Source organism: Vipera berus, assembly GCF_964194415.1.
Source record: "Vipera berus genome assembly, chromosome: 6".
Lineage (NCBI taxonomy): Eukaryota > Metazoa > Chordata > Lepidosauria > Squamata > Viperidae > Vipera > Vipera berus.
Genome location: NC_138208.1, coordinates 48,411,238 through 48,438,538, shown reverse-complemented (window position 1 = coordinate 48,438,538; position 27,301 = coordinate 48,411,238).

The window sequence follows — 27,301 nt, the reverse complement described above, 5'->3', positions numbered from 1 at the left end:
GAGTTGGGAAAAATTGCAATTGTCTTTGTTGGGACGGATTGCAGCAGTGAAAATGAATGTCCTGCCTAAATTTTTATTTTTATTTCAAATGATACCGATTCTTAAGAAAGATTCTAATTTGGAGGAATGGCAGCGAGGTATCAATAAATTTGTGTGGGCAGGGAAAAAGCCACGAGTTAAACTTAAGATTATGCAGGATACTCGTGAGAGAGGTGGGCTTAAAATGCCCAATTTTAAATTATATTATGAAGCTGCTGCATTAGTAGGAATAACTGATTGGATTAATTTGACACAAGAGAGATTATTAAATCTTGAGGGCCATGACTTGTTGTTTGGCTGGCATGCATATTTGTTGTATGATAAGAAGGTAGACAATGTGTTTAGAGTGCATATTTTAAGACAGGCATTGCTGAGAGTTTGGAAGAAGTATAGACATAAGTTAGATTGCAAGATACCACTATGGGCAATTCCAAAACACGCAATAGAAAATATACATGCTGGTTTCAAACATGATGTGACTACGTACAAGGAGATCCTAAGTTTGGAAAGAAATGTCTGGTGTTTGAAATCATATAGCCTCTTGCGAGAAGAGAAGGTTGTTCAAAACTGGTTTCAATATACTCAGTTACGGGCCAGGTGGAAAGAAGACCAGAAAAATGGTTTTACAATGACTGATGAAAATTTGATAAAGCAAATTAGAAATCAGGGACCCGCACATATTAAACGGATATATCTTGCGCTGATAGAGATTGATTTGGAAACAGAACTTGTTAAGGATTGTATGATAAAATGGGCCCAAAACATCCAGGAAGTTATCACAATGGACACGTGGGAAAAGATTTGGGTGAGGAACGTAAAATTCACACAAGCTCAAAATCTAAGAGAGAACTTTTACAAAATGTTTTATAGATGGCATCTAGATCCTAAAAAGCTTGCAAGTATGTATCCGAATTATCAGCCTAAATGTTGGAGGTGCGGTGATGAAGACGCAACATATTTTCACATATGGTGGACTTGTAAAAAGGTTAAGGCTTTTTGGATAAAAGTCTGGTGGAACATGCAGAAGATTTTTAAACAGAGGATAAAGTTTTGTCCGCAACTTTTTTTGTTGGGAATAATTACAGATGCTACAGTTGTGGACACTAAGTTGATGTTGAATTTTATTACGGCAGCAAGACTTTTGATAGGTCAGTATTGGAAGAAAGAGGAACTGCCGACCATAGAAGAGTGGACTTTAAAGGTTTCCGACCTGGCAGAAATGGCGAAGATTTCGGCCTATTTGAAAGATCACTCGCAAGAACGCTATATTATGGAATGGAGAAAATGGATTGAGTTTATCCAGAACAAGTATAGGGTTAAGAAGTTTTATGTAGCATTTGAATAAGTCTTCTTTCTTTTTTTCTTTTTTTCTTTTAGTTTTTTTATATATATTCAATATTACTAAGGTTTGTTTTATCCTATATAAGCTAGAGAGTGATGGATTTTAGAGTTTATAGTTGTTAGTATATGGTTGTTTATGATTGTTTTTTTTATATACCTTGTATTTAGCTCTGGGAAGTCGGGGGGGAGGGGGGGAGGGGGGAGAGGTGGGGGGGAGGGAGAAGGGAGGGGGAGGGGGGTTTTTAAAGGAAAATTGTATGTTAAAACTTTTCAATAAAAAAAAAAGATGTCGAGACCCTAGAAAGGGTACAGAGAAGAGCAACAAAGATGATTAGGGGGCTGGAGGCTAAAACATATAGGGAACGGTTGCTGGAATTGGGTATGTGTAGTTTAATGAAGAGAAGGGTGAGGGGTGACATGATAGCAGTGTTCCAATATCTCAGGGGCTACCACAAAGAAGAGGGAGTCAAGCTATTCTCCAAAGCACCTGAAAGCAGGACAAGAAGCAACGGATGGAAACTAGTCAAGGAGAGAAGCAACCTAGAACTAAGGAGAAACTTCCTGACAGTTAGAACAATTAACCAGTGGAACAACCTGCCTCCAGAGGTGGTGAATGCTCCAACACTGGAGGTTTTTAAGAAGAGATTGGACAGCCATTTGCCTGAAATGGTATAAGGTTTCCTGCCTGAGCAGGGGGTTGGACTAGATGACCTCCAAGGTCCCTTCCAACTTTATTATTATTATTATTAAAATATATCCACAATTGTGCAAGATTGCCAAATAGGGTGAGATTTCAGAGTTGTCATCCTAAAGTCTCGTGAGAGTTTGGCTCTATTGCCTGAGATTTTGTTCTTTTTGTCAAGAGTCATAGGTTTTGAGGATGAGAGTATAGTCCATTGCTAGTAATGAAACTACTGTATATATTAAGGGTGAGTGCCCTCAGCTTCTACAGATGTAAACAGACATGGAAATTGGGTATAAACATACCAAATACCTTTGCCTCAGTCAGAAAAATGTATTAGGACAACCTTGTTTCAGTGAATCAATAATGATATATGAGAATAATCATGGGAGGTAGGAGGAAAAGCTGCAGCCTAGACCAGGGGTCCCCAACCCCTGGTCCGTGGACCGGCACTGGTCTGCGGCATGCCAGAAACTGGTCTGCGCAAACAAGCAAAGTGCCATCTGCAGGATGCAGGCAGCATGAGAAACCATGCCCCCTCTGGTCTGCAGAAACCCCTCTCCTCCATGGAACCAGTCCTTGGTGTCCAAAAGGTTGGGGGCGTCTGGACTAGACAATGGTGTAATAAACAAAATTTGTATTGGAAGGAGGAGTGGTAACAGCATCTCAGAAGAGAATCCTCTCACTAGTCTCTTGGAGATGTTTTTTTTTAATACTCATGTCAGAAGCACCAAGGTGGTTCCAGAATTAGCCAGTAACATCAACATTGCCCAGGATTCACCCATTTGGGGGCTCCTTTCATATCCCTGGCAGGAGCTGCAGTGAAGGACAATAGCTCACCCAGCCCTAGCATAGCACTCGGGTCTCAAATGCGAGTTTGCTAACTTCTAACCCAGATACTATCCATTCTTCATCTTGAAGAATAAAAATAAGAGATGGGATGGATACTTTGAGACTTGCACGTTTTTGTTAATATAATATTATCATAATGATAGATCTACTACTCCTGGTTGTGCTTCTTGTCTAGACTATTTTGCAAGGCTAACAGAAACACTAGCTGAAGTTTCAGTTGGAAGATTTGATTAGAAATCAAGTCAATTGAACCAAAGTTGGTTTGATTCACTGAATCGTATAGGCCATCTTTATGCTGATTTGAAAAATGTAGATACTTCTGGACATACTTTGAAATAGACCTCAAAATCTCCAAATTAAATCAGGCCTAGTTGATTAGATCACCTGAACTGGGTAGTTCCTTTCTCCAATTCAAATGGTCAGAATGTCTCTAATTGTTATCCTACATTGAACCAGTGTTTTAAATTGGATCAGCATTGATTTGCACTAATGGAATCTCTGGAATTCTGCATTTGCATCAGAGGCCATAATTTCATTCTGAGACTTGGCAGTCTTATTCTGATCCTGAGCGCTGCTCACAACAACTACCTCCGTTGCTTACATTCACACTGCCGGCTAGGTTTATTCCATTCCACAATAACCACAGTCAGAAGAGGCACTTACTCTTTTTCCTCCTTGCCTAGTTCACTTTCCGTTCTTATTTCTATAAGAAAAATATTGGTGCTCCAGGCTTTCCTTATGAGGGAAGAGCCTCATATGACATTTGGATTGTGCAAGAAATTTCACTGCATTGCAAATTATTTTTCATTGAAATAAATCAAGGAGAAATATTGTAGTTCACAAGGATTCTCCTATGATGCCAGCTGCTAAGGATACTTTTTTTTTTTAACCATAGCACAGTTGTATCAGTGAATTTCAATTTTTCCTTTTTTCTTTTCCTCCCTCCCTCCCTCCTTCCCTCCTTCCCTCTAGGCCTAGGGGATGTTATATTCATGAAGAAAAAATTTATTGCATGACTCATCTCCAGTAATAGCACATCATGATTTTGTTAAAACATCAAATAATTTCAATCATCGCCATTTAAGTCAGAAAATTAGCAGATTAGATGTAGTATTTTATTTATTAAAATGTTTTATTGCTTAGAAAAATCTCATCCTAGAAACTGAACTCTAAAATAGGTCAGAAAGAAGAAATCCTGTCTTTTCAGCTGAAGCTCACTTTGAAGTCAGATAATTAATTCTTCCTGCTTCCTCTATGATTATTAACCAATAAATTTGTGAGCAAAGGTAGAGAATGTTGATAACCTCTCCCTCTGCAACAATGCAGGGAAATGTCAGTCTCAGCTTGGTTACATGTGCATTTTTAGCTTGCAGATGTGTGCTGTCAATGAGCAGGGAGCAAAAAAACCAAAACCCACAGCCCTGCCTGAGGAGAGGTGTCCTTGATTCAATGCTTCCTTCATGCAAAACCCCCTGCAGTTTAGCCATTTCTATTCCCTTATCCATTTCTTCAATTTCTATCTATGGTTGGTGCCTGGGTATGCAGGGATACTAAGCATAATCGGTAAAGATTATGTTTACAGGATGAGTCATTTATGCAGAAAGGGTTTCTGATTTTTTTTTACTGGAAACCTAAGTTCTGCTTAAATTGAACCATGCATTTACCCTCCTAGTGCAACAAAAACAGCATTATTAGAGCCAGCTATTGAGATTCATAAATTATGATGCTGCAATTTGCAATGAAAAGGAGATCCAATCCTAAAGACATTATCAAACCATCAGAATGCTAACTAATTACCACCCCATTTCCTCAGAAATGTATGAGCATTTTCTCTAGCACTCATTATTACCTCAACATTTATATGGAAGATTGTGATACCCTTTAATAGGATATCAGGCTTACTTGTTGTCGTGCACTCTACCTGCTTGTGTTTAGGAAGCACCCAGTTTTAATAAATCAGGCATTAAATCCAGGATCCACTCTGTGGTTTTTCTTATCAGTATTATCACTACTCTCTGTTCTACCAGACAGGAAGGCCCTTGTCCTTTATCTGTTTCAATAACAAAAGCAGGCTTGAGGGTATTATATCACTGGAAATTTTGCATAGCCAAAATCAGACAGAGAGTTCTGTAATATTTAAAATGAAGCATGTTATATTTGTAGAAGAAAACATAAAGTTCAGCTCCTGAAAACTTTTAAAGAATACTTCGTAAAAGAAGCAACCTTATGGATGCACCCATCAGAAGCACTAAGATATGCAGAGGAATAGACAGCAATCCATGTCTGAGCTATAAAGATCAGAGAGTCTTCAAGTAAAAGTCATGATCCATGTCATGACACCCATGTACAAATCACACAGAAATAAAATAATTTCCGTCCATTGCATCATAATATGAACGATGTAATAATGCATCGGTCATTTGTGCAATGATATGATACCCATAGACAGACAAAAGTGACTCCTTCATAACTGAAGCTAGACTGAAGCTCTTTTTCAAATGAAAAAAAGAATATATAATGCCTATATATAGGCTAAAATATAGATATAAGCTATAGTTTGAATGTAGAAATACTTCCAGTTTAGACTGCCAATTGTCAGTGTGGCAAATTTCAGATCAGGCCATTAATTCCAAATTCTTGCAAGACCACATAGTACTACCTTAGGATACTTGATACTTTAAAAATAGAGCTACCTTCTGAAAGAATCTTAATGTATATTTTACCTTGTGATTTCTTCCAATGTATTACAATTGAAACAAGTATATTAGGAATGCAAAACTTGGTCCTTTCCTATTAAACTTCAGACTTTATATCCAATATGTTGTTGCTGTTGGTGATTTCTTCTGTTCTTATGACAATAAATGAGATATCTTTCTTTTTCTTTCCCACTTTGGGGTCTATAGTGCTATTATGGCAGCAGTTCAAGCACCAGCTGTCCTTGGGAGTATAAGCACAATATGGTATGTGGCACAAGGGGAATCTCCATTTTGTCATTGGAAATACAGCAGCCATTGCTAAGTATTTATATATTTATATTTATATTTATTATATTTTTATACCGCCCTTCTCCCGAAGGACTCAGGGCGGTGTACAGGGCAATAAATTTCCCCACCGTCTTGAAGGAGGCGGTGGTGAGACCTCTCCTCAAGAAGCCTGCCTTGGACCCAGCTGTGTTGAACAACTTTCGTCCAGTCTCCAACCTTCGCTTTCTTGCGAAGGTTGTTGAGAGTGTGGTGGCGCATCAGCTCCCTCTGGTCCTGGATGAAGCGGATTATCTGGACCCCTACCAATCGGGTTTCAGGCCCGGGTACAGCACGGAGACGGCATTGGTCGCTCTGGTGAATGATCTCTGGAGGGCTCGGGACAGGGGATATTCCTCTGTCCTAGTCCTATTAGACCTCTCGGCGGCTTTCGATACCATCGATCATGGTATCTTGCTGCGGCGTCTCAGGGGATTGGGAGTGGGAGGCACGGTTCTTCGGTGGTTCTCCTCCTATCTCCTGGGACGTTCGCAGTCGGTTTTGGCAGGGGGGCAGAGATCGGCCCCGAGGTCTCTCGTTTGTGGAGTTCCTCAGGGGTCGGTTCTCTCGCCTCTCCTGTTCAACATCTACATGAAACCGCTGGGTGAGATCATTCGTGGTTTTGGAGTTGGGTATCATCAATATGCCGATGATACCCAACTTTTCTTTTCGACCCCAAACCACCCCAGTGATGCCCTCGCTGTGATGTCCCGTTGCCTGGAGGCGGTTCGGGTCTGGATGGGGAGGAACAGACTTCAGCTCAACCCTGACAAGACTGAGTGGCTGTGCATTCCGGCATCCCGGGACATTCAAGATGTTCCATCTCTTTCTATGGGGGGTGAGCTCTTACCCCCCGTGGATAGGGCTCGCAACTTGGGAGTCCTCCTAGATTCACGGCTTACCCTAGAAGATCATGTAGTGGCCGTGACTAGGGGGGCTTTTGCCCAGGTTCGCCTGGTGCGCCAGTTGCGGCCCTATCTGGACCGGGATGCCCTGTGCACGGTCACTCATGCGCTCGTGACCTCTCGCCTTGACTACTGTAATGCTCTCTACATGGGGCTTCCCTTGAAGACCACTCGGAGGCTCCAACTGGTACAGAATGCGGCCGCGAGAGTTGTCTTGGGAGTTTCCCGGTACTCCCATGTTACACCTTTGCTCCGCGAGCTGCATTGGTTACCAGTTGTCTTCCGGGTGAGGTTCAAGGTCTTAGTTATGATCTTTAAGTCCCTACATGGCATGGGTCCGGGGTACCTCGGGGACCACCTGCTGCCGGCTTCAACTCCCCTCCGCCCTGTGCGTTCCCACAGAGAGGGCCTCCTCAGGGTGCCTCCGGTCAGGGAATGTCGACTGGCGGCCCCCAGGGGGAGAGCCTTCTCTGTGGGTGCCCCGGCTTTGTGGAACCAACTGCCGGTGGAGCTCCGGACGGCATCGGACCTCCGAACTTTCCGTCGTGGTCTGAAGACCCATTTGTTTGAATTGGCCGGTCTGGCCTGATGGGGGAGCTGTGTTTTAAATTGTCATTTTAGATTGCATTATTGTTTTTTAATTGGGCACTGATTTAATCTTTGTTTTAACTTTTGTATAGTATTGTATTTTTATTTATATGCCCTGTGAACCGCCCTGAGTCCCCAGGGAGAAGGGCGGTATATAAATTAAATAAAACATAAACATAAACATAAACATAAATATAAAAACAGAATACAAAAGTTAAAAAACGATTAAATATAATGCCCAAATTTAAAACAATAATTAAAAACATATTAAAACCCCTGCCCTAACCCATCAAACCAGGTCAGATTGCTCAAATAAATACGTTTTTAGATAGCGCCGGAAGGAGCAAAGGTCGGGGGCCATCCGGAGCTCAACCGGCAAGTGGTTCCACAGGTCTGGCGCACCCACAGAGAACGTCCTCCCCCTGGGGGCCACCAGTCGGCATTCTTTGATCAAAGGCACCCTGAGGAGGCCCTCTCTCTGTGGGAGCGCACTGGACGGAGGGAAGTTGACGCCGGCCGCAGGTGTTGCCGTAGGTAACAAAGTAGGGAACCTTGAGAAGGGGGCTGAAAAGGGAAGTGAACTGAGGAAAAGAACACTAAGATAATAAGATAATAATAACTGCTAAGATAATGGGAAATGTCATTTGGACTCATAATAGGCACCAAAGTAATTTTCTAGTTGCTTAGGGAAATACCAGGTTTGACAAATGAAGGACACCTCTGGGTATGTGTGTGGGGAGGGGGAGGGGAGGATAAACAGGCATCTAAATGTCACAATAGCTTGAGATGCCCCCCCCCCTTCCACCATGGTCCTACAGAGTCAGGCAATTGCACCAAGAAATTTATGTTTCTTCGAAATCATGCAACTCATTAGGAAGAAGTTTCCTCTTAATCTTTTTCATAGAAGAAACTAGAATCTTCTATCACTTTTTTCTAAAAAAAACCCCCACAGTATTATTAATTGCAGTTTGTTACTGCTTCTGAATCAAACAAACCAGAGTTAAACTTTACTATTTGAATGAATAAATTATTTCTAAATTCTTTGAGTTAAGAACCTGCCTTCTTCTAAAGGGGAAAAAAATGTGGTTGAAAGTAAACAACATTTAATGTTAGAATGGATTACTTAAAATGTTAGGAAACATCTCATTTTTTTCATTATTATAGAATTGTAGAAGAAAATAAGACATTTACTATCTGCGGCTAGCTGATTAATCAAAGTACAGAGAATATGGCTTCTAAATGCTCCTTCTGCAGGATAATTACTAGTTGTGTCCGCATGTATTTTATTTAAAGTCTAATGCAAGTTCAGAAATGGAAAAGATGGAATTACAGTAATAATCAGAATTTTTTAAAATCCAGATGCTGGTAAAGATGGCAGCAATTTGAAATTTAAAATTGTAGTCAATTTGTGCATAACTCTGATTGCTCTTTATTGTCAAAGTGGTATCCAAAACAAGCAGATACTTAAGATGGTTCTTCCTACTAAATGCATTTTCAAAGTTGTTATTGACTTCTACACAGCACCTCAGAAAGCTTTGACTTCTCTGCAGGAATTTTCTTCCTTGATCCATAGAGATGTAATGATTTGGAGCCTTCTGCAGCTTGTAAATTACAAACAAACGTCAATCATTGTTCCTTTTTGAGTGCACTAGTACCTAATGATTAATCCAGGAAGAATTGAAATATTTCATTGAGGCTCTAAACACTGTTGATCAGTTTAATTACCTCAGTTCATTATGGAAATTTTGCAGGTTTTTTTTTAGTTTGCAGAACTCATAATTAAAAACAAAACTGTTTCAAGCTTCTCCAAAGCATCAAGATAAGCATTTTTCTGCAGTCTTTCTAAAGACAGATTTTAACTAATTTTGGATAACCTAACAGCCTAAATCTGTGCTTTTTCCAGTATATTTGATGCAGCCTTTTTTGAACTGTGCATACAACACAAATACTGTATATCAACTGAGTACCATACAAATTATGAATTGCTGCTTAATCCATCTTTGCAAACCAGTTTTTAGAGGCTAAGCACCCAGCGCGTGCTCATTTCTCATGCCTACCACTCACACTGCGATAATAATCATAGCCCTGTTTTCTTTCTTTCTCTTCTCCTATTTCAGAGAAAAAGTAGGAGTGAGAGAACACTGTATGTGGGTGTTGATACAGTCTGACATTTGGCTTTCCTGAGGAAATTGCTATTCACTGCAAGTGAACAGCAAATTACTGGGCTGAATGTTAATTCTTTGAGACATGCACACATTTAAATGGCCTGAAAAACACTTTTTCTCTGGAAGATTTGGGATATGCAGTTTATTTCCAGAGAACAGGATTTGAGCCAGATGATCCTTGAGCAATTGCTCATTTAAGGCTTAGAACACTGATCTTCTTTGTTTTGTTTCGTTTTTTTTAAAGGGTGATTTATCTCTTAATCATGTAGCAACTACTTTACTGAACAATTATTCTGAATGCTTATGTTTTTTTTTCCTGGGGGAGATTATAAAAAACAACCCTGTTACCTATGTGTGAAGTGGTCTTGTATGAAAGAGAGCTAAATAATGGAGCTAATGGGAATACTTCCCTGCTTTTTAAAGCAAATTAGATGTGAAATTAAGAGAGCAATCATATCTGCAAGGACAGATACTGTATGTTGGAGTTTGTGGAAAATCTAAAGAAGGAAAAGACAGTATTTGATTTTTGTTTAATTCTCCCTAATCTTTTTTTCTTTTTTTAATGAATCACATCCCATTGAAACCAATTTGAAGGAATTACTTTAAGACAGATGAGGCAAGATCTTTTTCTTCCCACAGTTTGAGAGAGACACAGACACCCAACATAGCCTGACCTTCCAGGATTGTCCTTTCAAAATCCCAGAATCAGTGATGCAGGTAGTTATATTTTCTTAATATAATTGCAAATATTTTAAAGTAACAAATATTCATTTTATTTGTCATAATTTTTAAATACATTATTTTATACAATCAAAGGTATTTTCCCCATTAACATAGATCATCACACAAAGGGAACTTTTAAAAAGTTCATCCAGTTTGAGGCCCATGGACATTCTGCCTTGTTTCTATTCTCCAGTCCATATAGGTTGGCTATGCAATATTCTTAATTCCTGCCAAATTTAGAAAACTGAGGGTAAGTAAAAACCAATCACCAAAGGCCATGGGCAATAATGCTCCTTTCAATGGACCAACAAAGGACTGTGAAAACAATTAGTCAATCAATGCCTTGGAACTGGAGCTGCAGCAGCTTTTTCAGTTGTAGTAAAAAAAACCTTTGTCTCTAGTTGGTACAATAAGAGGAAAGGAGAAAGTAAATTGATTGCCTTCATCCTGTGTTTTCAGTATGTGTTGTAGACATTTGGCAACAAAACAGAAAGTGAATTGTTGGTGGGAGGGAAAAATTGTCTTGGGTATCAAGTTTAAGTGTATACAGTACATTTGCATACATACTTAAAATGGACATATTAATATATTATGCTTATATTATGGAATCTCAAATGACTTCCTTGTGCTGTACAATACAAAATCTGTAAAATAAAGACAAATAACACCATTGTAAAATAAAGAAGTGAGAAGTAAGTACAGGTAGTCCTCAACTTATGACCACAATTGAACCCAAAATTTATGTTGCTAAGTGAGAAATTTGTTAAGTGAGTTTTGCCCCATTTTACAACTTTTATTGCCACATTTGTTAAGTGAATCACTGCCGTTGTTAAATTAATAACATGGTTGTTAAGTGAATCTAGTTTCCCCATTGACTTTGTTTGTCAGAATGTTACAAAAGGGAATCATATGATCCTGGGACACTGCAATCGTCTTAAATATGAGTCAGTTGCCAAGCATCCAAAGTTTGATCATATGACCATGGGGATGCTGCAATGGTCATAAGTGTGAAAAATTGTTATAAGTCACTTTTTCAGTGCCATTGTAACTTTGAACAACTAACTGTACTATAAATACCATAAGCAAACAAATAGCACAAGCAGAATAGTGAGCAATCTCACCATTCAAATCCACTCTGGAACAAATAAGTCCAAATCCACTCTGGAACAATAGCCTTCAGAAGGCTTGGCTGCCATCTGAACTTCATCAGGATGGCCACTGCAGTGTGTTGGAGTTGCAATTGAGAAAGATTGCTTGTGTCTTGCTTTTTATCTCACAAACTTGAGGGGATTACCAAGAGGTTTTGGTGGGGTTTTGCTCTAGAGTCTAGAAGATTCAGATGGAGGAGTGCCTAATTGTTAAGCCATGTAGGGCATTATAAGTTAAAATCAGCACTTGGCCTGCACCAAGAAACCTTTTACTATCAACCATAGCATAAGTATTATATGACTACAACAAATCCCACTGTATTGTTCCAAGAGTTTTCTTGAGTTATATTCTTCCAAACCTCTTCACTATACAAGTCATCTTTTATTTTTATTTTTTGCTTTCTGTTTGGCTCCTGACAGTTTACCTTGGACTGTCATCAGTATCCAACTGAGTTGTCATATTTCACTTTGCACCCAACTCTTACTGTTGCTGCTGTCAACTCAGCTTCTGATGTGGAGACCTTCTATAATTTCACCACCTTCTGTCCCTCCTCATCCACCTCTTCACTGCCAATTTTTCTGTATAGTCTGAGCCAGAGCAGCTGTCTCCTAATCTTGCTTATAACACAGTAGCCCCTGGAGTTGTCCAAAACAAACAGTCTTGCTGGGCAATCTGAACCAGAGGACAAATTCTTTAACCATTCTACATATTCTAATTCTAACATAACAGTTCTGGTTTCACAAACAGCATGTAATATTTTATTGTACCCTATATGCTAGAACTAGATGTTCATTTCAGTATTTTATTATGGTCACTGAGTAGAACTCAAGTCAACTGCAAATGAAACAGAATAAGACAAGATAGTTTATAACTAGATGTTGAACGCAATAAAAACATGTCTGTTGTACGAACATTATAGTGAAAGTTGGACATGTCTAAGAACTGTCTCACATTTTTTCACTACCTTTTAACAAAGTAATTAAGTTTAAAATATTTTTTTAAAATGTTCACTTCTTGATTAGCCTTCTTTATTCCCTATATTAAAAATTCATGGAGTGTTGGAATATGTTTATGGTTAGTCTTCCTATCAAATATTTGTTACCAGCTTGGCTGGATGGATTTACAGAGTTTATACAGTTATCATCTAAGGATTAATTTTCAAGTAATAAAAACCCAAAGTCTACATAATGTAAGTAACAAACTTCTAGGTCTTTGGCTGAAGAATATAAAGAGAAAACTACTAAAGCCCTATAAGTCAAAGCTTCTTTTATTCCCCAAGTTTGATTAAAAGCAAACATTTTTTTGACAAAAGAAAACAATATGTTTATTCCAGAATCAGAAATACAATAATTCAAGAGCCATTGTTGCTTTTGTTTTTATTTTATTTAAAAAAATTAAATAAAAACTTTTCAACCTTACTTTTTCACTCTCTTTAAAGTTTTCCGTAATTCTAGTTCTAATGACAGGGTGTTGCATGGTTTTAGCTTTTGCAAAAGAACAAGTATTGGAACAAAGATGCTATTATATTTCACAGCATTGATTATTACAGAGAAGAAATATATAAATGTATGTTTTCTTTTATGAGTGCTAGAAATTGGAAAGGGTGAGAAAAAGGCAAGAGCAACAGTTGTATTTCCTGCTTTGTTATGCAACCTCTGGAGTCTGGAACTCAGGGCCAGTCATAAGGCCCATTCAGTCAATACAGAAATTGGAATATACCTTTCTGCACTGCTTGGAATATGTTTTTTACTCCTATAAAAAGAAAGTTTATATGTGTAGGTTTTGTGTACATAAAAATTATTTGAAGATACCCATATTAATGTGGGCATTATAAAAGTTTAATATTTATAGATCAGTGTTTCTTAATGTTAGCAACTTTAAGACATTTGGACTTCAAATCTCAGAATTTCCCAGTCACCTATGCTGTCTGTGGAATTCTGGGAGTTGAAGTCCATACATCTTAAAGATGCCAAGGTTCAGAAGTGCTAATCTATAGAGTGACTGAGAATAGGCAGGGAGACTAGACAGATACTGATTTTAAATATAACTCACCAAAATCATAACTTTAAATCAGAGACAGCCATCTTCCAACTGAATGCATCTATTTTGTTTGATTCACACACTTTTATAAGTTGCAATGATTTTCTATTTTTCTAATGTAATGTATGGGTTTAATTATACTATGTATTTCCATAAAAGACACAAAAGCGCAGGTTATTTTTTATTTTTATCTCAGGTTTAAAATGGCCCCAAAAGAATGAGATTTGGCAATTTCACACAGATTTGGCCAGTGGACAGGATGGAGAGACTGAAGAAGCTGCAAAACTATGCTCTGGATTTGCAAAAAACAAAAAAAAAAACAAAAACCCAATCCCTGTTTTAGCTAAAAATGCCTGACATTTTAGAACTTCTGCAAATTGGACTCTGAATAATTTTGCCAAAATTGCTGGAGGAAAAGGAATTTGTACAAGTATATTGGAGGCAGTATACCAGTACTGGCAAGTAAGGACACAGCTGATACACATCTGCTGCCAGCAAAAAGGGGATATTTTTTGCAGGGGATGTTGTGGGGATAGAAAGAAGAGAATTAGTCATTCTTCCTATCAGAATCCACCCCCCCCACCCCCACAAAACTATCCTTTGGCTCAGTGAGATTTTAAAAATAGCCTTTATGGATGTTAATGGTGACTGCTCAGTCTTTGCAAGGAAAAGATCAGTCATGAAAATGTTCTTCTGGAGAGAAAAGATGCAAATGAACTTTGCAATGCATTAAAGTTAGCAACCATTACAGCAAAATAAGTGCCATGTTCCACAAATCCATGTTGTTCTTTCTCTTACTTATTCTTCGGGGCATGATCACGCTTCACAGAGATCATGCTGCCTCTTAACTTCTGCAAACTGAGATATGGAATGATGAATTTAAGCTGTCTGGTGCTGCTCTCTTCAATCCTGCTCACATATACCTTCTGTCATTGGTGACAAATTCCAGCACAGTCTTGATCCTATGCAATGAGGCTTATAAATATTCTCTTTAAAGCCATTTCTAATGCTGGGCATTCATGATACGCTAATCTCTGCAGCATTTACAAACTTAAAAGAGTTTACCTCCTTTAAAAAACTTTTTCTAGAGACTTGAATGAGCAGACTTTTAATCAGCGACTGTGGTTCCTGGAAGAGAAGGTAAAAAAAATTCCATAGTGTTTCAGATTCATTCTTTCTTGTATTATGGCTCTTCTGTATGCATGTTTATTTTAAATGTCATTTCATGACTCGCTACATTTTTGGCAGTATTTAGTATATAGCTCTAACTTAAAACTGTTGTTAAATGAACACTTGTAATTAAAGGAGTACTGTAGTTTTCCCTGTTAGTATTGGTGGACAAGTGTTTTTCTCCTTGGTAGTTTCTTGATTAGGATATTGTTTTTTGTTTGATTGTTTGTCTGGTGTTAATCTCTGCTTATCAGTGTGTTGGCTGCTGGAGAGGATGTGTACTTTGTTTCCTTCTTAGCTTTTTATTATCTCTTGAATGGTGGGTAAATGTGATATCTCTCTCTCTATATATTGATGCCTAATTTGTCTGAGGAATTCCCTAGCATTTTTGCATTTAGCTTAGTGTAGGATGCTCACAGTTTCATAGGTTGAAACTATGGTTGAGTCTGTTCATGTGTTGTGATATTAAAAAGTTTTCTTTATGTCTTCTAACTGCTAGTTGGTACTGTATTTATGGAGGCACTCTGCTAGATTTCTGCCTATTGATCCTGCATAGTAGTTGTTACAGTCCTTACACTGTATGTTGTAGAAAACTGGTTTTTCTTCTTCTTCTTGGGCTATTGGTCCCCAAAAGAGGTTTTGGAGGGCTTTTTTTTGGTTTGTGTGCTGGGGTGATGCCATGTGGTTGTTATAGTTTGTTGGTTATTTTAAAGATGTTTCTTATGCACGGCAGTGTTAAAGTTTTCAAAGCTTGTGTTGGTCATGTTGAAGTGGGTTGAATGGTTGGTATTTTTTTTAAAAAAAAGTTTCATGGGTATCCATTTTTTGGGAAGATGTTGTAAACGTGGTCTGTTTCCTTTCTCAAATTCTGGATTGCTGTACTGGATCTGTATGCATCTGAATAATGCAATAAACAGTTTTTTGTGGAAGGATGGATTATTTTTAATAGATTTGTGTTGATAATTTACCATCAGTCCTTCTGATGAGAATATCTAAGAATAGACTGTTGTTTTCTTCCTCCCTTGAGAATTTTATTCCTTAGAAGATGTTGGTTGTTTCATGTGTTTCCTTTACTTGCTCCTTTTTTGTCTACATACTGGATCCTTAATTTTCATTCTATCTGTGAAAGGGCCATCGTTTCTAAATGCTCTATTACAGTTTCTGTTATGAGTCTTGAGAGTGGTGATCCCATGATGTTCCTCTGATTTGCTGATATATTTGTCCATTAACATGGAAGTAGGTAGTGAATCAGAGGTTGATGAAATCTATGATTCTGGATATTTCAATCTTGGTTATTTGGTTAGATCAGGTGTACTGCCATGAGTTCTTTCATTAGTTCTGGGTCTATAGATGTAAAGAGTGTTGTGACATCAAATGAAACCATAATTTCATCTTCTGTTTTTAGATATTTGATTTTCTGGAGGCATTGTAGTGGGGAGTTGATAGAATATTTGCTCCCTGTTGTGAGATGTCCAAACTTTTTTTATAAATTCTTTGGTTATACTGTATGTTATGGTCCCTGGTAATTATATAATTGTATAAATTTACTAGAAACCAGAACACTGTAAGTCCTGGCTTAGACATGAAAGCTATATGGGTGACTTGGCCGGTCACTCTCTCTGATAGGGTTGTTGTTGTGGGGAAAACAGGAGAAAAGAAGGAGTATTAGATATGTTCATTGCTTTGAGTTATTTATAAAGAGTAAGAAAGGTGGGAAACAAATAAATAAATAAATAAATAAATGAGGTATGCTGGACTTGTATATTTATGGGCATATATAGAAGAACGAGAAGATGGGCCCACTGATATTTATGTTTTTATTAAACAAATTTACCTGCCACTGTTCTTTTTTTGTGATATGATCTTTCTTGGTTAGGACATAAAGTACAATTTATTTTATGTACTGTTTTCTAAGTGATCTCCAAGTGGCAACACTGCTGAAGTACTGCAAGTGAAAGCTTTACTCACTGTTCACCCCACAAATGTCTTCATAATCAATATAGCATCTTTTACGTGAGCCATTCTGCTCAATCTGATTATAAACAGCCAGCCTTGATCTACTCACAGACACTTCATTCTTTTGCTTTTCAGCCTTTCTTCCAGGTAACTTGCTTTCTCCTTACTGCTATAATATAGTTGTAGCTCTATTGATATTACAAATAAATGGTTGATTCATACATGCACATGTAACATTTCATGACTCATATTAAGTGTGGGAAGTTGGTCCATATAAAAGTGTAACACCATAAGGACTATCAGAAATTATCACCTGAAGTCTCAGCCACTTGTTCAGTTATGTCATACATTTTTAGTAAATCAACATGCATATTGAGATAATTTAGAACAAATGCATAGCATTTGCAGATTATAGTATTAATGACTACTTTGAAGAAACAGCATTTACTGTAGATCAGAGGTGTCAAACTGCTGGCCTGTTGGCCGGATGCATCATAGTGAAACCGCACCCACCCCATTGCTGGCAATGGCTAAAAAGTCACAAAACATCACGACACACCACATGACAGTGCGAGTTTGATACCCCTGCTGTATATGAAAGGAAAGGCAACTTCATGGATGAACATGATTAAGCAATATTAACTGAACATTGTTGGACAATGGGACATGATAAAGATAACAGATAGATTGTAGGCTGGATCATAAATTATGCCATGCCTATTCTGGCTGGTTATTTTTGGCGTGGCATTAATTGTGAATCCAATTATTATGGCATAGTCTATGCATTATATGAATCTGTCACATTGGCTTGTTCTGCAAACCTCAATTAAAAATTCCTGATTTAGCGTTCATGATAGTAAGGCAGGCAAGGCTGATCACTAACCTAGTTTCAATTGTTTTGGAAAGAAGGGAATGTTTTGTTTACTTGTATAACTGTTCAGTGTGAAACACTGAATTACTGCAGCTAGGGTAAAAGGATGAGCCACTAATGCTCCTGTCATTCTATTCTTACATACCGAATCCTTCCCTTGAGCTTGGTGGTTGATCAGTTAAGGTTGATGGTGTTGAATGATTTCACTTACTCACAGAAATAAGATATAGACCCTCACATTTGCTATGTAGAAGATTAGTTAAGACCCGGATTTTGCGGGGAGTTGGGGGAGACTGAAGAGTTGAACTGGTTGTTATACAGTATACAATATATTTACTTCTATAACTTAGTTTCAGCTGACTGAAGTACTGTACTTGTAATGAGGAGAGGATGATACATGCAACTGAATTTTCATGGCTTTCATATATTGATATTGTTTGGAGGGTAACTAATATTTTTAGCTTACTGAAATCAATAGTATTTTTGCTTGAAATTGCTGATTTATTTATTAAAATAAATTTGATGATTTTATTATATAATTGGTATCCTCTGGACATTACTTTGGTTCTGTTATTTTTGTTATGGTACTCTGCTTTAGAATATTGGCTGTTAATATTACAGATATTATTCTTATTTTTAATTCTTTGATGTTTCCCTTTAGAGGAAAAAGCTAACTGTATTGTCTATGTATAATATGTTAAATGATTGATAAATAAAGCTAATATAGAAACAGTTTTGAAACTGAATTGTTATAATCAACTTGTAGAGCAATAATATGAAATCACTTAGCTTCTACAAAATGAGGGAATAATAAATGCATTCATTTGGAAAGCTAGTTTTCCAGTTCTTCTAGTTTTACCTTATAAGTATATGTACATTTTTATAAACTGAATGAAATGATTGACCTGTGAGAGGAGGGAATGTCGTTCAGCATAATTAATATTTGCTTTGGCCTCCAGTATTATAAATGTATAGCTTCCCTTATTTAGGGATTTATGTATTTCATTACAGAATCTAAAACAAAGAGTGACAGAATGGGAGTAAAAACCAAATATTCTAACTTACTTTCATCACAGATTCATCACAGAAAGCATTCAGATGAATGCACCATATCTGGTTATATAATATTATATACTTTATATAATATATATTATATGTATAATATATATAACATAACACACACACATACAGTCCATTCAGAAAATACTCAGACCCCCTTTACTTTTGTCAATTTTGTTATGCTGCAGCCTGATTCTACAGTTGTTGAAATTCATTTTTTTTTCTCATTAATCAACAATCAAAGTGGAAACAGATTTTTAGAAATGTCTGTAAATTTATGAAAAATAAAAAACTGAAATTTCACTTTGTAAGTATAAGTATTCAGACCCTTTGCAAAAAACACTTGAAATTTAGCTCAGGTGCCTCCCATTTATCTTAATCGTTGCTAACATTTTTTATACACCTTGATTGGAGTCAACCTGTGGTAAATTAAATTGATTGGATATAATTTGGAAAAATACTCACCTCTTTATTTAAGGCCTTACAGCTGACAATGCATACTATAGCAGAGCAAAAGCCATGAGGTCAAAGGAACTGCCTGTACAGCTCAGAGACAGGATTTTTGCAAGGCACAGATCTGGGGAAGGCTACAATAAAATTGCTGCTGAAGGTTACTAAGAGCCCAATGGCCTCCATAAGAGGTTTAGCACAACTAAGACTTTTCCAAGAGCTGGTCGCCCAGTTAAACTGAGCAATCAGAGGAGAAGGGCCTTAGTAAGAGAGGTGATCAAGAACCTGATGATCACTGACTGAGTTCCAGAGATCTTGTCTGGAGATGGGACAGAGTTCCAGAAGGACAACTATCACTGCTGCCCTCCACCATTCTGGACTTTATGGCAGAGTGACTAGATGGAAGCCCCTCCTCAGTGCAAAACACATGAAAGCGCACTTGGAGTTTGCAAAAAAGCATCTGAAGGACTGTCAGACTGTGAGGAACAAGATTCTCTGGTCTGATGAAACCAAGATTGAACTATTTGGCCTCAATTCTAAGCATGATGTCTGGAGGAAACCATGCACTGCTCATCACCTGCCCAATATCATCCCAACCATGAAGTATTAGTGGTGGCAGCATCATCCTGTGGGGGTGTTTTGAAGCAGCAGGGACTGGGAGACTGGTCAGGGTTGAGGGAAAGCTGAATGAAGCAAAGTACAGGGATATCCTTAATGAAAACCTTTTCCATTCAGAACCTCAGACTGGGCTGAAAGTTCATTTTCGAACATGACAACAATCCCACGCATACAGCCAAGACAACACAGGAGTGGCTTATGGACATCTCTGAATGTCCTAGAGTGGCCCAGCCAGAGCCCTGACTTGAACCCTATTAAAGATCTCTGGAGGGACTTGAAAATGGCTGTCCTCAGACAGTTGCTATCCAACCTGACTGCGCTTGAGAGGATTTGCAAGGAAAAATGGCAGAAAATTCCCCAATCCAGGAGTGCAAAGCTTGTTGCATCATACCCGCAAAGACTCAAGGCTGTAATTACTGCCAAAGGTGCTTCAACAAAGTACTGAGTGAAGGATCTGAATACTTATGCCAATGTGATTTCAATTTTTTCTTTTTAATAAATTTACAGATATTTCTAATACTCTGTTTTCACTTTGTCATTATGAGATATTGACTATAGACTAATGAGAGAAAAAATGAATTTCAACAACTGTAGAATCAGGCTGCAGCATAACAACACTGATGAAAGTGAAGGGGTCTGAATACTTTCTGATTGCACTGAATATTATAATAAATCTATATTATTTCCCTATAACTTTATTTATGAAATAAGAAAGTCTTGCTTGCAATCCATAATCTTTAAATTATGACAGAAGGTAGCAAGTGTATTGAGATCAATTGTAGAACTGTTGCAACAGATAAAAGTGTACTTCATATTTTGAATTAAACAGCACAATTTCCCAATTTATAGCTTTATCATAAATTATGTCTTATGTTAATTAAGCAGACACTCCATGTTTGGAAGCCATTCACCTTTGAATATTGAATGTTGGAAAAATCACTTTCATAGTGTTAGAAAAGAAAAATTGAATTAGCCAGAGTTTTACCACCAGAACATATAGTACAGCATCAATATTCATCATTATTAATACAGATTGTGTTAAGTAGTTCTATTTAGTTAGTGTCATTTGTTTGGGCTAGTTTTGATACTGACTGATTCAAGTTGAGCCTACCATAAATACTTTATTCTGCCTTCCATGATAAAGCTTTCTCAAATCCTTCCTGCTCATGCTATTGACAGATCATTTTTCAACATCATCTAAGCCTGCTCATTGCGGAACAAGAAGTCTTACTTACTTGGCCAAGGGCACTATGCAGGCATTTAAGAACTGAAACAAAAATTTTTTGGCTTTACACTAAGTCATGAATAGTGTCCAGTGGAACATTTGTTTGCTTTTAGAATGAAGTATTATAATATTGACTCTGGTAACATGATTTTCTTCTAGTAATTTTTGGAATGATATGAAATCTATAAGAATGCTTTTGGCAAGTTTTGACATAAAAAGCAATATATGTTTTTGAGATATTTTACAAGATGATTCAATTATAGACATAATTGCAATTCTGGAGAATTTCACTAAGGGTCAATTAGTGATCACAAGGACAAAACAGAAGAAGAGTGAGACATTGATATAATTGCTTGTAAGAGTAATCTGGAGGGACAGAAGGAAGAGCCATAATTAAGACAAGAGTCTGACAAAAGAGTCTTGAGTCCTAGCAGAAATATAATTTGAGAAAGCATTTCAGGCTTGATTCTGCCTGGTCTTCTTTAGATAAAATGGGAGAAGGGAGCAGCACATTCAGACTTACAAGATTGTCTTCTTGTAACCATATAATAAAAGTAGTATTGGCATTCATAACTTTGGTTTGCTAGTCTTGTCTACCTCCAAGGGATGATATCCCTTGGAGGTGGAATGCGGCCGCTTCGTGCTTTGGACGGTTGGGCGGCACAAACCATCTTTACGCCGCTCGTGTTCCGAGAAGCCAGCTAGACCGAGTTTGCAGCCCAGCGAAAGTACTGCGGAAGTACTGCGGGTATCTTGGTTTCCTCCCCTATTTGCTTACTTATCGCCTGACCCTCTCCTGACCCGGAGGAGAACATTTGCAGCCAGGATTTCTTGCCATTTTACAACTCTACAGGCTTTACGCCTTGGATTAATAGCTGCTTGTTTCTTTTGCCTGCCGCCCCCCCCCCAATGGATTCAGAAGGACCCGGGTACAAAGCCACTGTGGGAGAGTGGCTTAGATTCGCCATCTGCTACCCCCCTAGAGATGAGAGCTCTAGGTGGTATGCCTTACCCCGGCCGTGCGTTCCAAGCTGCTCCCCGGATCAGACCTACAACCGTCGTGAGAGGACGGTGGTTGACTTGTTCCGGAGGTTCACCCAGCTCGAGTGGCAGTGGAGCTGGGTTGGCAGACTGGATACTCACTTACCTTTTGTCTTAAGATCCTCCTGATCAAACAAGGGATTGCCTTTTTGCTGGACTTATTTTGATAATCATGACTCGCCTTAGCTATACCAGCATGGTTTTGTTCGCCCTCAGGGGTACCCCCCCTTCCTGGGTGCGACCCGCCTCTCTTTCCATTCCTCCTCTTGATGAAGGGCCCAATTGCTGGGACCCTGAGAGATGGTTGGGCAGAGACAGGAGCCTCTGATACAAATTTAATAAGAGGCCCCTGGTTAATTTTTTAGCTAAATTTTTTGTGGGGTTAGGGAGGGGGGAGGGATTTCAGGGTTGGTTGGAAACTGGGGGGTGTCCACCAACTGTTGTTCAGGCCAGGTCTGGGATTGATCACGCTGGGGGGAGCTAGGGTTGGCTGCCTCCGGGGCTCCGGAGTGGGCCGTGGGACTACTTATTCCCACGATGTTAGGGAATGGCAGCAGGTGTATGAACAGAGGGCCGTATCAACATCCGGGAGTGCGTCTCTGCTATCTCCAAGTGGTGAGGCGCTCTGACCCTCTGGTTTCATCCCGTGGCTCCGGGAGCGAGGATGTGCAGCCACCTGAGCTCAGGATAGTGTATTTGAATGCCAGGTCCATAGTTAATAAGGCTCGTCTCATACGGGACCTGGTTGAGGGTGAGCATGCGGACCTGGCTTGCATTATGACCTGGTTGGGCCCAGAGGGTGGTGTCCCTCTGGTTGATCTTTGCCCACCAGGTTTCCGGGTGCTGCACCAGCCTCGGGCTCAGGGTAGGGGCGGGGGAGTGGCGGTAGTTGTGAGGGAGACCCTTTGTCCGCGGGAGGCCACCGTTGTCCAAATAGCTGGGTGTGAATCCCTCCTCCTGAGATGTGGCCCTAGGGCTCAGTTGGGCTTGCTGCTGGTGTACCTTTCAACTAGTCGCACAGCAGCAGCCCTGCCTGAGCTTCTCGATATCCTCTCAGGGCTGGTGATTGAGTTCCCCAAATTTTTGATTTTGGGTGACTTTAATCTACCATCCCTGGGAGGATCATCTGAGTTAGCTCGGGAGTTCATGGCTTCCATGACGGCCATGGACCTGATGCAAGTAATCCAGGGCCCGACTCATGTGGGGGGCCACACACTTGATTTGGTTTTTCTATCTGGACGGTGGTTAGATGATCTTGGTGGGGGTTCTCCAAGTGTTATGCCCCTGTCATGGACCGATCATCATCTCCTGTGGTTGGTCTTCCGTTTTGCCACTCCCTGTCATGGGGTTGTTGAACCAATGAGATGGTTCTGCCCTAGGTGCTTAATGGACCCTGAGAGGTTCCAAGCAGTGCTTGGTTCCCCACCTGCCTCCTTTGCTCACAGCTCGGCCGATGCCTTACTGGAAACCTGGGAAAAGGCAGCCACGGAGGCACTAGACCGAGTTGTACCCCTGCGGCCCCTGACCCAGTGCAGATCCCAGTGGGCTCCATGGTTCTCCGTGGAGCTCCGGGAGATGAAGCGTCAGAGACGGGGCCTAGAGAGCTGTTGGAGATCCAGCCGGTCTGAATCCGACCGATCGCGACTAAGGTCCTTTACAAGGTCTTATCTCGCGGCAATGAGGATGGCAAGGTCTAACTACTTTGCCACCCTCATCGTGTCTGCAGATAACCACCCGGCTGCCCTGTTTAGGGTGACCCGCTCCCTCCTTAATCAGGAGGTGAGGGAGGAGCCATTGCAGGGTCGTGCCGAGGAGTTTAGCCAACATCTGTCGGACAAAATCGCTCAGATTCAGACTGGTTTGGACTCCAACTGGGCAGAGTCTGACGATCAGGACATGGGAGGTCTTGTTGATGTTATCTGGGAGGAGTTCGATCCTGTGACTCTGGATGATGTGGACAGGATCATGGGGAAGCTGAGCTCCACTACGTGTTTATTGGACCCGTGCCCCTCCTGGCTGGTTTATGCGGCTCGGGATGGGACACGAGGCTGGCTCCAGGCGGTGATAACTGCTTCCTTGAGTGAGGGTAGTTTCCCTGCCACCTTGAAGGAGGCAGTGGTGAGACCTCTCCTCAAGAAGCCTGCCTTGGACCCAGCTGTATTAAACAACTTCCGTCCGGTCTCCAACCTTCGCTTTCTTGCGAAGACTGAGTGGCTGTGCGTGCCGGCATCTCGGGAAATTCAGATCATTCCATCTCTTACTATGGGGGGTGAGTTATTACCCCCCGTAGATAGGGCTCGCAACTTGGGAGTCCTCCTAGATTCACAGCTTTCCTTAGAAGATCATATAGTAACTGTGACTAGGGGGGCCTTCGCCCAGATTCGCCTGGTGTGCCAGTTGCGGCCCTATCTAGACCGGGATGCCTTGCGTACAGTCACTCATGTGCTCGTGACCTCTCAGTTAGACTACTGCAATGCTCTCTACATGGGGCTGCCCTTGAGGACCATTCGGAGGCTCCAACTGGTGCAGAATGCAGCTGCGTGAGTTGTGTTGGGGGTTTCCCGATACTCCCATGTTACACCTTTGCTCTGTGAGCTGCATTGGCTTCCAGTTGCCTTCCGGGTGAGATTCAAGGTGCTGGTAATGACCTATAAAGCCCTACATGGCATGGGTCCGGAGTACCTAAGGGAGCACCTGCGGCCAGCGTCAACTTCCCTCCGCCCAGTGCGCTCCCACAGAGAGGGCCTCCTCAGGGTGCCACCGGTCAGAGAATGCCGATTGGTGGCCCCCAGGGGGAGGGCGTTCTCTGTGGGCGCGCCAGACCTTTGGAACCATTTACCGGTTGAGCTCCGGATAGCTCCCGACCTGCGCTTCTTCCGACATGATCTAAAAACTTATTTATTTGAACAAGCCGGCCTGGCCTGATGAGTTTGGGGTTTTAATTACTGTTTTAATTAATTTATTGTATTCGGGCACAATTGTTTAATTTGTTTTTAACTTTTGTATTTTGTATTTTTGGTATTTATTGCCCTGTACACTGCCCTGAGTCCTTCGGGAGACAAATTAAATTAAATAAAAATTAAATAAATATCAACCTCACAAGTCTGAATATGCTTCCCAGTTTCCCTCCTATATCTATAACAGAACCAGGAAGGATCAAACCTGAGGCACTTTCTCAAATTGCATTTGTTCCTCAGATTCAGATTTCTTTTGTTAACCATTGGCCTTGTTTTCAGCTCTTTTTCCTGTTCTTCAAGGTCAGTTTTACAGCCTTTTACTGCAGGATCAGAATAAATTAATTAATAATTTATGAGACTTGTATGTGGCCCAACTCTCAACAACTCTTTGTTGCTAATAGTTCCAGTATTGTTTAGAAACATCAATGAGAATACTATTTATTTTTATGTTGGAAAAGGAAAAATTCTAGAAAAAATGATAGATAAATAAATCTCATTAACCTTTTCTGTTTATTTCATTTGATTTCATGATTGTTGTGCATGATGAATCTTTTTCAAATGTTGAATGTCATTGTTTGCATCCAATACTTTTAATAACAGAAGATATTTTTTGGTAACTCATGAGATCTCAGGTGTAAGGACAAAATGATTTTCTAGACTTGCCCTCTTTCTCAGAATCTAGAGCTGCAATCTGTGTTTCTTCAATTTCAGACCTTGCTAACTGGATCAGCAAAGTCTAAAGATATTTTCACTTATTGTAACTAGTTGGAGACTGCACAAATTTAGAATGAAGCTGAAATAGGTTTTACATGGAGCGTAAATCCCAGTGGTGGGATTCAGCTGGTTCACACCACTTTGGCAGAACCGGTAGCTAATTTTTTTGTTGCCCAGGCCCAGAATGGACTTCCAGGAGTAGCAGCCACACAGAGAACTGGTTGTTCACATATTTGAAACCCACCACTAGAGTACACCCTACAGATGTATCTTGGCATGAAAGTGAAATAACAACAAGGCAGCTGCAGATGCATTTGTCTGAACAATCAGAGTGGAGGGATTTTCCCCCCAACTTGATATTCTTTATCTATACTTGGCTATACTTATTGGAAATAGTAGAAATTGTAATTGCTGTAATCATATTGGGCTTAGTGAACAAATAAACTTGAAAAAGGAATTTCTTATGTTCCTATGTAGCTATTATCACTGCAACATTTGTTTTGTCTCTTTTATTTTATGTAATGTATATAACAACTAAGATTTTAACCTACTGAAGGTTGAAAGAACTTTGAATCTCTCAATTGAAGCAACATGGCAAGGATACATATTTCAAAAGCATGAAAGCAAGGATTTCCTCATGCCTACCCCCTGCCCTAACAGATGAGGAATTTCTGATTTTCTCCTTTCAAAACAATTTATTTGAATGTTTGATGGCACAACATATGAGTCAGAAGCTATTCTGCTTGCTTTGCATTTATGTCCTTGTGATCCCTCTCTCTCTTCAATCAATTTTAGGGAAGTCACCCACTTATGAGATCTGTAGTCCTTTGTTCTCGCTACAGCTGCAATGCCGCTCAGTTTGAAAGCTTTATTTCCATCTTTGAAATTTTATAAAAGGCAAAGCAGCTGCTGGAAGAAGATTATAATTTAGTGACAGTTTCTTAGGAGAAAGAAAAGACAAGAAAAAAGCAACACTGTAAAATTACACCAGTTCTGATTTTTTTGTTTACCAGTGAAGAAGCTGGAGTTTAGCAGAACTATTCTGATCCTATCTCCCTATTTTAAGATAATGCTGCAAAAATTACCTCATGCTGAAGGAACTAACAAATACAAATTAAGAAAAAAGAAAGGAAAGAAGAGAATAATACAAATTTTGTTATTGGTACATCTTAAGCTTTTTCAATCAATGGATATGAACGTTTTGTCTTTGCATTTTCATAGTCAGCCCTAGTTAATTTCTATTTTTGCCCCTAGATGCTACTCCCACTCAAAATGTTCAAGGGTTTCTGTCAACAATGTGAGAATTTATGTCAACAATTTATGAACATGCTGGATGGCATTACTAGCACCAGCTACACTCCAGAGTGGTGCCATAAAAATGCCCCTTCATAAAGAATAGCTGATAATACAAACATGTCAAACACTATGTATGTAGTTACATGTCCAGGCTCTGATAGCTGTGTGATCTTACTTAAAAATAGATAAGCAAGTTTAAGAATTAGAATGCTAACATCAAGTAAGTGAGTCCAATGGTTCTTAATCTTTTCAAGAAGTCTAGGGATCTCATAGAAAGGTCAGCCTATTCATAAATTCATTCTCTTTCACCCAGAGATAGAAAGGTATTATTGACTACTCACTAACATTTTTTTATTACAGTGATACTAGGTTAGCTTTTTTGGTGTTATAGCAAAATAGTAATAGTAGTAGTAATAGTAGTTGTTGTTGTTAGTTGCGAA